This window comes from Pezoporus wallicus, unplaced genomic scaffold, assembly GCF_028554395.1.
Source record: "Pezoporus wallicus isolate ANWC-B61680 ecotype Strahan unplaced genomic scaffold, APGP_CSIRO_Pwel_v1 scaffold_7736, whole genome shotgun sequence".
Classification (NCBI taxonomy): Eukaryota; Metazoa; Chordata; class Aves; order Psittaciformes; family Psittacidae; genus Pezoporus; species Pezoporus wallicus.
Window position 1 is genome coordinate 1,715,481 of NW_026636574.1, and position 7,717 is coordinate 1,723,197.

At 43.0% G+C, this 7,717-nt stretch overlaps 1 long non-coding RNA gene across 1 annotated transcript; it reads right to left on the reverse strand.

Annotated features, from left to right (window-relative positions):
* Positions 1-1,220: 1,220 nt before the first annotated feature.
* Positions 1,221-2,403, reverse strand: LOC130594683 (uncharacterized). The gene is made up of 2 exons (XR_008971142.1): positions 2,293-2,403; positions 1,221-1,841 (listed from the first exon to the last, which is right to left on the reverse strand). It is a non-coding gene; the product is annotated as an uncharacterized LOC130594683 (long non-coding RNA).
* Positions 2,404-7,717: the final 5,314 nt, after the last annotated feature.

Below are 7,717 nucleotides of genomic sequence, written 5' to 3' on the forward strand. Positions count from 1 at the left end.
GGGGCTCTGCCCTCCATTCTTTTCCCAATCATAACACAACAAAGCCATTTGGATTTCTGAAATGTCACTGTGTCTACCCAGAGACCTGGCTCAGACAAGGTAATTATCCCTTCCTGTCACCCTTTCATATTCTGACTTGTTTAAAAAGAAGTGGTTTTTACTGAGTCTGTCAAGCAGTGTCCTAGGAAATGTTCCTGGCTTCCAGGTGAAACAAGCCAGCTCCAGAGACACCGCCGTGCTGGGATGCCCTGTTGCAGGCCATCTGCATGAGGCTGCACGTGCATGAGCCGTCCCATCTCCTCTCAGCACTACCACAGGAAAGCATAAAACCAAGTCACGGGTTTAATACCTGTACAGGTAAATCCCCACAGGAAAAAAAATCTCTGCAGCTGATGACGCTCATGAACTGTTCAATACCCAGACCCTGTGTCAGGGAGACACAAAGAACAGCAGGGGAGTATGATGCTCAGTTCTCATGGATTTCAATGGGATGAGGGAAATAAACTGCATGAGACTTGCCTGAAAAACGTCTCTTCTATAACGATCATTCAAGTTAATACTGACTACAGGGATTCCCACTTACTCACTGCAGGGCTTCCCTAGGCTCTCCAGCAACAACTGAACTGAATCCCACAACTTGTTTCCTCCTGCGCAAGAGCCACTTGGCTGCAGTCTGCTGAGATCCACAGGATAGAGCATGGGCTTGACTTAATCACAGCAGCAACAGGGCTTTTAATCCCAAAGAAGTAAGAACAAATGAAGACCAGATTTCGACTTTGGACATGATACAGGGAAAATAAAGGAATCGTTACAGAAAACAAGCAGTTAATGGCCACGAATGTGCTAGAGGTATTCCAGCTATGGAAGGACATTTAGGTACCTATCAACACTTTAGTAATGAGCCTAATTCACAAGATTCCTCTTGCTTTCCAGCCTTGCACACATGGTAAAATTAAACTGGGAGAGATGGGAGGAGGTCAGTTAAATCCTCATCAGGCCCTGTTAAGTAGCCTCTGCTGCCATTCATTCTGAGCACTGGGATTTGATATTAACCAGAACCATTTGGCTGCTTTTCTGCTGGATAAAAAATAAGCACATTTTAAAGGGGAGAGATCTTATCTTTCATTTTATATAGATCAGTTCTGCAGCATCTTGATATATTTATAGTTTTAATACATAACCATAAATGCCCCCTAAACAAGGGATATTGCACCTTTAGATTACTATTATTGCTTTATTGCTCATTGTAACCGTAAATTAAGAGCTTCCCCTAGCAATGCTGAAAGAGTAAAGAATTAGATTACAATGTACATACACAAGAGCCTATTAAGGCATTGCTATTCCATAAAAGTCTTTATAGTTTTTAAGTGTACACCTATAAGTGTTTCAATTAAAGAACTACATGCTTGCCTAGTAATTGCCCTCCCATTTGAGATACAGCTTTGCAGCAAAAAAGAAAGAAGCAAGACTAAAAGGTGGAAAATTAGAACATAAAACACTGAATATGAAACTGCCATAAAGAGAAAACCATGGGTTTAAATTATGCTTATTAGAGTCATTTGCATGGTTTAACTCTTGCTCTCTGGTTGCTGTATGGAATCTGATGTTTGTTTCTCTGGACAGAAAACCCTCTCCTTTGGTGTCATGAGTTCTCAAGCCTTGCAGGAAATCAGTCATTGGGATGAAATGGCTTTGTTTTCTGGAGAAAAGCTGCCACCATAAGTCACTCCAGAGTGACTGTAGAGGTCCTCCAAAGCAGGACAACATGACAGAAATACCAAGTCCAGACTTGGGATTCCCAGAGCAGAAGACAGCCGTGGTGACAAGAACCGTGTCCCTACCTGTCGGAAGGATGACATCTTGTGGTAGGACGGGTCAAAGGACCACGAACTAATTAATACAGTAAAGGAAGCCAAATTCAACATACTACAAAGAGGACAGGGCTTTGGGCAGACATTACAGGGGGAAAGTAGAACTTCAATCAACTGCACTTTGATTTTCATTACTTTAAACTGCGGGGGAAAAAAAGGTATCGCTTGTGCTTTGGTAATCACCTCCGAGTTCACCAGGCAGGGAGATGTGCCTGCTCATTGCAGAGCCTCACATAAGCCCTTCTGGTCCCCTACAGCATTTCTGTGTGGGTACACTCTCCTGAAAACTAAGCCTGGGAGACTGCTGGAGCTGGCCTTTGGGTTTCATTTCAGCCATACACTGTAATCCAGCAGCTCCAAGGGGGGAACACAAAAGATGCACTTGCAAGGTTATAGAAAGGGAATCAATAAGGAAACTCACTGAATCATCTACAGAGCCACTCTCCTGCTTGTGACTGCTCTTCAAAATAGCCTTAGCCTCTGTAGACAACATCAGTTCAATGCTAACCTCAAAAGCAGCTATTTGTATAAGTCCGTTCTGGAGGGGGGCAACTGGCATCAGAAATGGAACTTGACTCCTTACATCCTCTGAAGCTTGCCAGACATCAGTGACAGTGTGCAGCATTTCTATGTGCAATTCTTCAAGAACTAAAGAGTGGGATGGGAGGTAGAAATGGGTAACACTCGATAAGCAGCAGACATTAATTAATGCTATGTTACAATGGAATCCAGCTGAAATAATGTATGGAGGCCACATGAATAGTAAAAGGAAATTCATCATGGTTAATGTTATTACACTGAATGTCAAAGGCAGCAGTGATGATTTGCCACTTACTGTATAATGTAATGTAATCTAAATGCAATTCTGGTTGGATAGCCTTGAACATCCATATTGAGTAGGACTGGCAGAAAAAAAAAAACAGGATTCAGTCCTTCTCCATGGGCAGGTCTACAGTATCCTCAACTAACGTGCAAGTCCAACTTCTGAATGAGACTCCGTTTGCCAGGGTATGACCAGAATGGATTTTAAACACAGGTATATGGTATTTTTCCTCCTTTTTTCAGGTTCACTGTAAATTCTGAGCATGCTTGGACCCCAAATCTGGGGTCAGATTCCAGCATTATTTTGGGGTAAGCTTGAAAAAGCTGCTTTCTCTTCTCCCATCACACATTTCTATGTCATTCTTCTTACTGGGAACATTCTCAATCTACATTTCTTTAAGCTCTTTCCAGTGGATGATGTCCATCCAGGAAAATTACAGACATCTGGTTTTAATGAACATTGGTGAGACCCCAGGACATGGTTACAGCCCTTAAGAGTCAAAGCAGGGTGACCAGTCCAAAAAGATCTAATAAACTCATAGATATTCTACAATAAAAGCTTTTCCTCTATAAAAGAACATCTCTGCCACACTTTACTCAACATTCCTTCAACACAAAAATGCTTCTTTCAGGAGCATGTTTTGCTTAAAGCATTCCAGAACAAACCCCATCTACCTACGTTCCATCTATCAGGCAGTGCAATCAGCAAGTCCACTTCCACCGAAAAAGCCTTTTGCCTGGAATTGTGCATGGTTTAGATTGTTCTTCCCCCAAGCCATTACGTGTTGGGTTTCAGCAGAGACTTCTGGGAACAGAACTCGGTTCAAGATGGTTTTGTAACATCCGACTTATTTTCCCTGCCACAAAATACAACATTTAGCATGAGAAACGCAATCCTGTAATGATTGCCTGATATAAGTAACGCTGCCTAAAGCCATTGTTACACATTTCCTTTTGAAAGGAGAAAAAATACACAGGGATTTATTTTTATTTTAAATATCTAAAAACCAGCATTCACTGCAGCACTATAGATTCTAATTCCTTAAAAGAAGTAATGTATAACACTTGCAATTCACTTCACTGGAGTCCCACACAACAGTCCTACTGCTGGTTTGTCAGTGAAAGAAAAACATTGAGCTCTCCATTAACTTCAGCTTGTTTATGAAAAGAAATACACTTATGTATCTTTTAGAAGATTCTAAATAGTTATTATTTATTTATGGAGCCCTGGAAGCATGCTAGGCATTTCACAGGCACGCAAAGAGAACCTGCAGTCTAAACAGTCAACAAATAAACCCAGCAGAGAAGGGAAGAAGAAACAAACCGTCTCTTCTCAGTATTTCTTGTCTTTGACACATTGCCCCACCTCTGCCACTTCGTCCACATTTTCGTCTTATTTACAACTGCTCTGCACCTTTTCCAGCATCATTTGTGCCAAAGGAGGGAGTGGGTGGGAAGGGACTTCTGCATGATGGGTCCCTGCAGTGAGAGCATCCAGTTACACTCAATATAAGTGAAAAATAGACAGAGCTTGATATATGCAACTCGGGTTGTGTCCAAGTATAGCAAGGTAAAGACATCTGTGAAGTGGCACTGCTGGGTGATGGGCTCAAGGCACACACCATCTTACATTCACCACACTTAGACACCCTCAGCCTCACAGTTCAAACCCCTTCGCAACCCCAGGGCGACGATGAGAGAGGAGGAGGACCCCAGCTGCGAGCTGATCCCACCTATCAGCCAGCCATGGAGAAGGCTGTGCGCTTCAAGGCACTGCTTTCTGAAACATCCACCAGGCAGATCTCGCCTCAGGGACAGCCTACATAGGACAACTGGAAATGAATCTTCATACCCCACAGTGACCATCACAGAAGCAGCTGTCGACAGGTTGGTCCTGTACCAGGCACCAGCAGTGGTCTCTCAAGGCATCTCCCAGGTACACAGACTGGTTTGGGTTGGAAGGGAACTTAAAGCTAATCCAGTTCAAACCTGGGGAGTCCTGGGGCTTTGTGGCTCACCCTGCAACATCCACAGTGTGCCAGATTATCAAGCCTCACTCTTTAGCATTTAAGATTATTTATTAGCACCTATACTCAAGAGAATCTGCCTGTGCCATGACGCAAATGAAAAATCATGATTTTTCACTCCTTACCCATCTCATTGTTCCAGGTCTCTTCCTCACCCTGCTGTCTGCAGCCTACAAACGCAAAGGTGAACGCTGGAGAAAATGAGACTTCATTTTTCTCTCCCTTCCCTTTGAAGGAGCTAACAAGAGCCAGGGTGACATTTATGGAATAATTAAAGGCAACGTTGATGAGCCCAGTAGTTGCAATTTTGCTTTTCAATTGAAGAACCTTTTTAACTCTGTGTCATCTCTGGTCAGCAGCTTTACAGCTGTGACAAGTCATTTTTACAGAAACACTGTTAGAGGTTGTAAACTTTAATGACCTTTTCCTTTCTCGGTCCTTGTTTTTCTAAACCTGTAATTAAGCAGTGCTATCTATGTGTATTGAAAGGATAAGAAAAAACGCATATTACTATAAAAATCATCTCTGTGCTCACCACTACAAACTGTAACAGTGCTGCAACCACAGATTCAGCTGCGGCCAACCCTGCAAGAGGAGTCATTACTGTAACTAAATTAGACCGTTTGTTTTCCTTCCCTCAAATCGAATTGTGTAGGAGCTGCTTTATTGCAAAACAGACATTAAAATTCCAGCTAGACCTCAGAGAGAAAGTAATTTCTATTTTATCAGCACTGTAAAGCTGTCTTTATGTTCTGAAGCAGGAAATATTGCAGGGATATTTATAGCTCCAGCACCAAAGCAGTTTGAATAGAAACGTTCCCGCGGTCGGCAGAGCTGTCACGCTGCTCGCTGGAGCAGGGAATTTTAGTGAATTTGTGAATTACTGTTTCTGGCTTGACAAGTCTTTCAAGGAGGCTGGTGTGTGTCTGGAGCTGCTCTGTGATTTCAGGATAACGATTAAAGACTTGGATCACTTTCAGAGATGTAAATGGTAACTCAGAGATAATCAGCTCCCATCAATGAGACCCGCTAACAAAGACCAAGGTGTCCAAACTTTGCTGTGCTCCAGTAGCTCAGCACTGGGCTCCCTTTTACTGCTCCTTTTCCACCAGCTGGAGAAGTTGGTGTATTGTGGCCCTGGGAATGCATATTCCTCACTGCTGCCCAGGATTTCCACAAAGGATTAGCAGCTTCTCCCTTCCATCACCTTTGAGGCACAGGCAGGAATTTTGCCTTATTCATCTTTGTCATTGTCCTCCATAGTGGATTTAATACTGCCATTACACAGATGAATAAACTGATGCATGGAGAAAATGGAATCATTTATCTTAGGAAACTTCCTCACTCTGTGGAAGAGGCAGAAGAGTACTGAGGATTTTCCACATATTTGTGACCACCCTGGCCTCTGTAATTAAACAGGGGTTATTAACAGGCTACACTGGGAGGAAAATGTACTCCACTCCCTGATTAAGCCCATCCATTATCATACATGTGGTAACAGATTGTTTTAGGAATCCACAGCACAAGTATTACAAACACACTGCAGAATTCAGCTTAACAAATGTTCCTATCATGCTGTAAATAAAATCATTTACATTGTGGTGGCAAAACACATCTGTAGCCTAGTAGCTATTTAAAAGGTCAAACTGAGTTTTCCATTGCTGCGTTAAATTGTGGATTTACAGTGGGTTTTAGAGCCAGTGACTCTTGCCAGATGCACAAAACCATCTGAAAAGTTCGAGGAGCTCCTGCCTGCCCTGAATTTAAAACAGATCTAGTTTCATGTCTCCAAACCTCACACTGCACATGGCAGACTGAGGTTCTCCAAGGTACCTCACTGTATCTGCACCACACTGCCTGTGGGGTCACTCTTCAGGTACAGACAGCAGCAGCTCATTCACGTTCTTACCCATATCTACCTGACTGCCTGGGCAAGACTGAACTACAGGGTTTGCACACAGGTACAGTTTAAACATCAGGAGCACAGGTTCTTGGTCTGCAACTCGTCAGAGTCTTAACAAGCCTGTAGAGAGGCCTCGACACTTACACAGGAGCTTTTCTAAAGTGACTGTTCTATTGAGCAGAGTCCTATTTCACGGAGCTGCATTGAGAAAGCTGGTGAAAAACATCCTGTCTGGCCACGACTGCAGCCCGAAAGCAGCACACTGTGCTCCAAATACAACTCTTTTGACCCTTAAAATCTTAATCCAAACCAGCTCAGGCCTCAGGCAGATCTCACCTTATGGAACAAAGTGATTTAATTCAACTACAGTCTTTGTAATGTCCTGGGTCACCTGGCTGCACCAGGAGACAAGAGGTGTCTGTCCACCTGCATCAGAACCACCTTTTCCATAGTACATTGAAGACCCTGGTTTGGCATAAGAACAAGCAGCAAAAAAAAAAAACAACAAAACTCCCATAATGACTTTCTGAAACATTAAATAGCAAAAAATACTGAAAGAAGAGCCAGTAAGGCCTGGATTCTGGTCCTATTGCTTCTACCTATAACCGGATTGGATGGGGCTTGGAGCAACCCGGTCTAGTGGAACGTGTACCTACCCACGGCAGGCAGCTGGAACTGGAGGAGCTTTAAGGTCCCTTCCAACCCAAACCATTCCATGATCCATGCAGATACCCAAGGACTGTTTCTCTCCAACAGTAGCCAAGCGCACCATAAAGATGGGATCTGCATACAGTATTAGTACATTATTTTCTACTAATCTTGGGTGGCCCAACAGGACTATGAACTTAACCAAGTTTCTGCCACTGAAAATGAAAGACAGAGGTTCTCTCCACGAGCTGGATAGTTTATCCATACTTGCAGTTTGTAGCAGTGCATTTCTCTCCCCCATATCTATAAATAAAGCTGGTGCTTTGGCAATTACTGATGTCTGCTGTCATCTTGCAAGGCTGGGGTTTGATGAAGCGTGTGGTGTTATAGGCTAATATTTCTCATTTCTAGTGTTCTCTAATTCTATTTTTTATGGAAATCGAGCT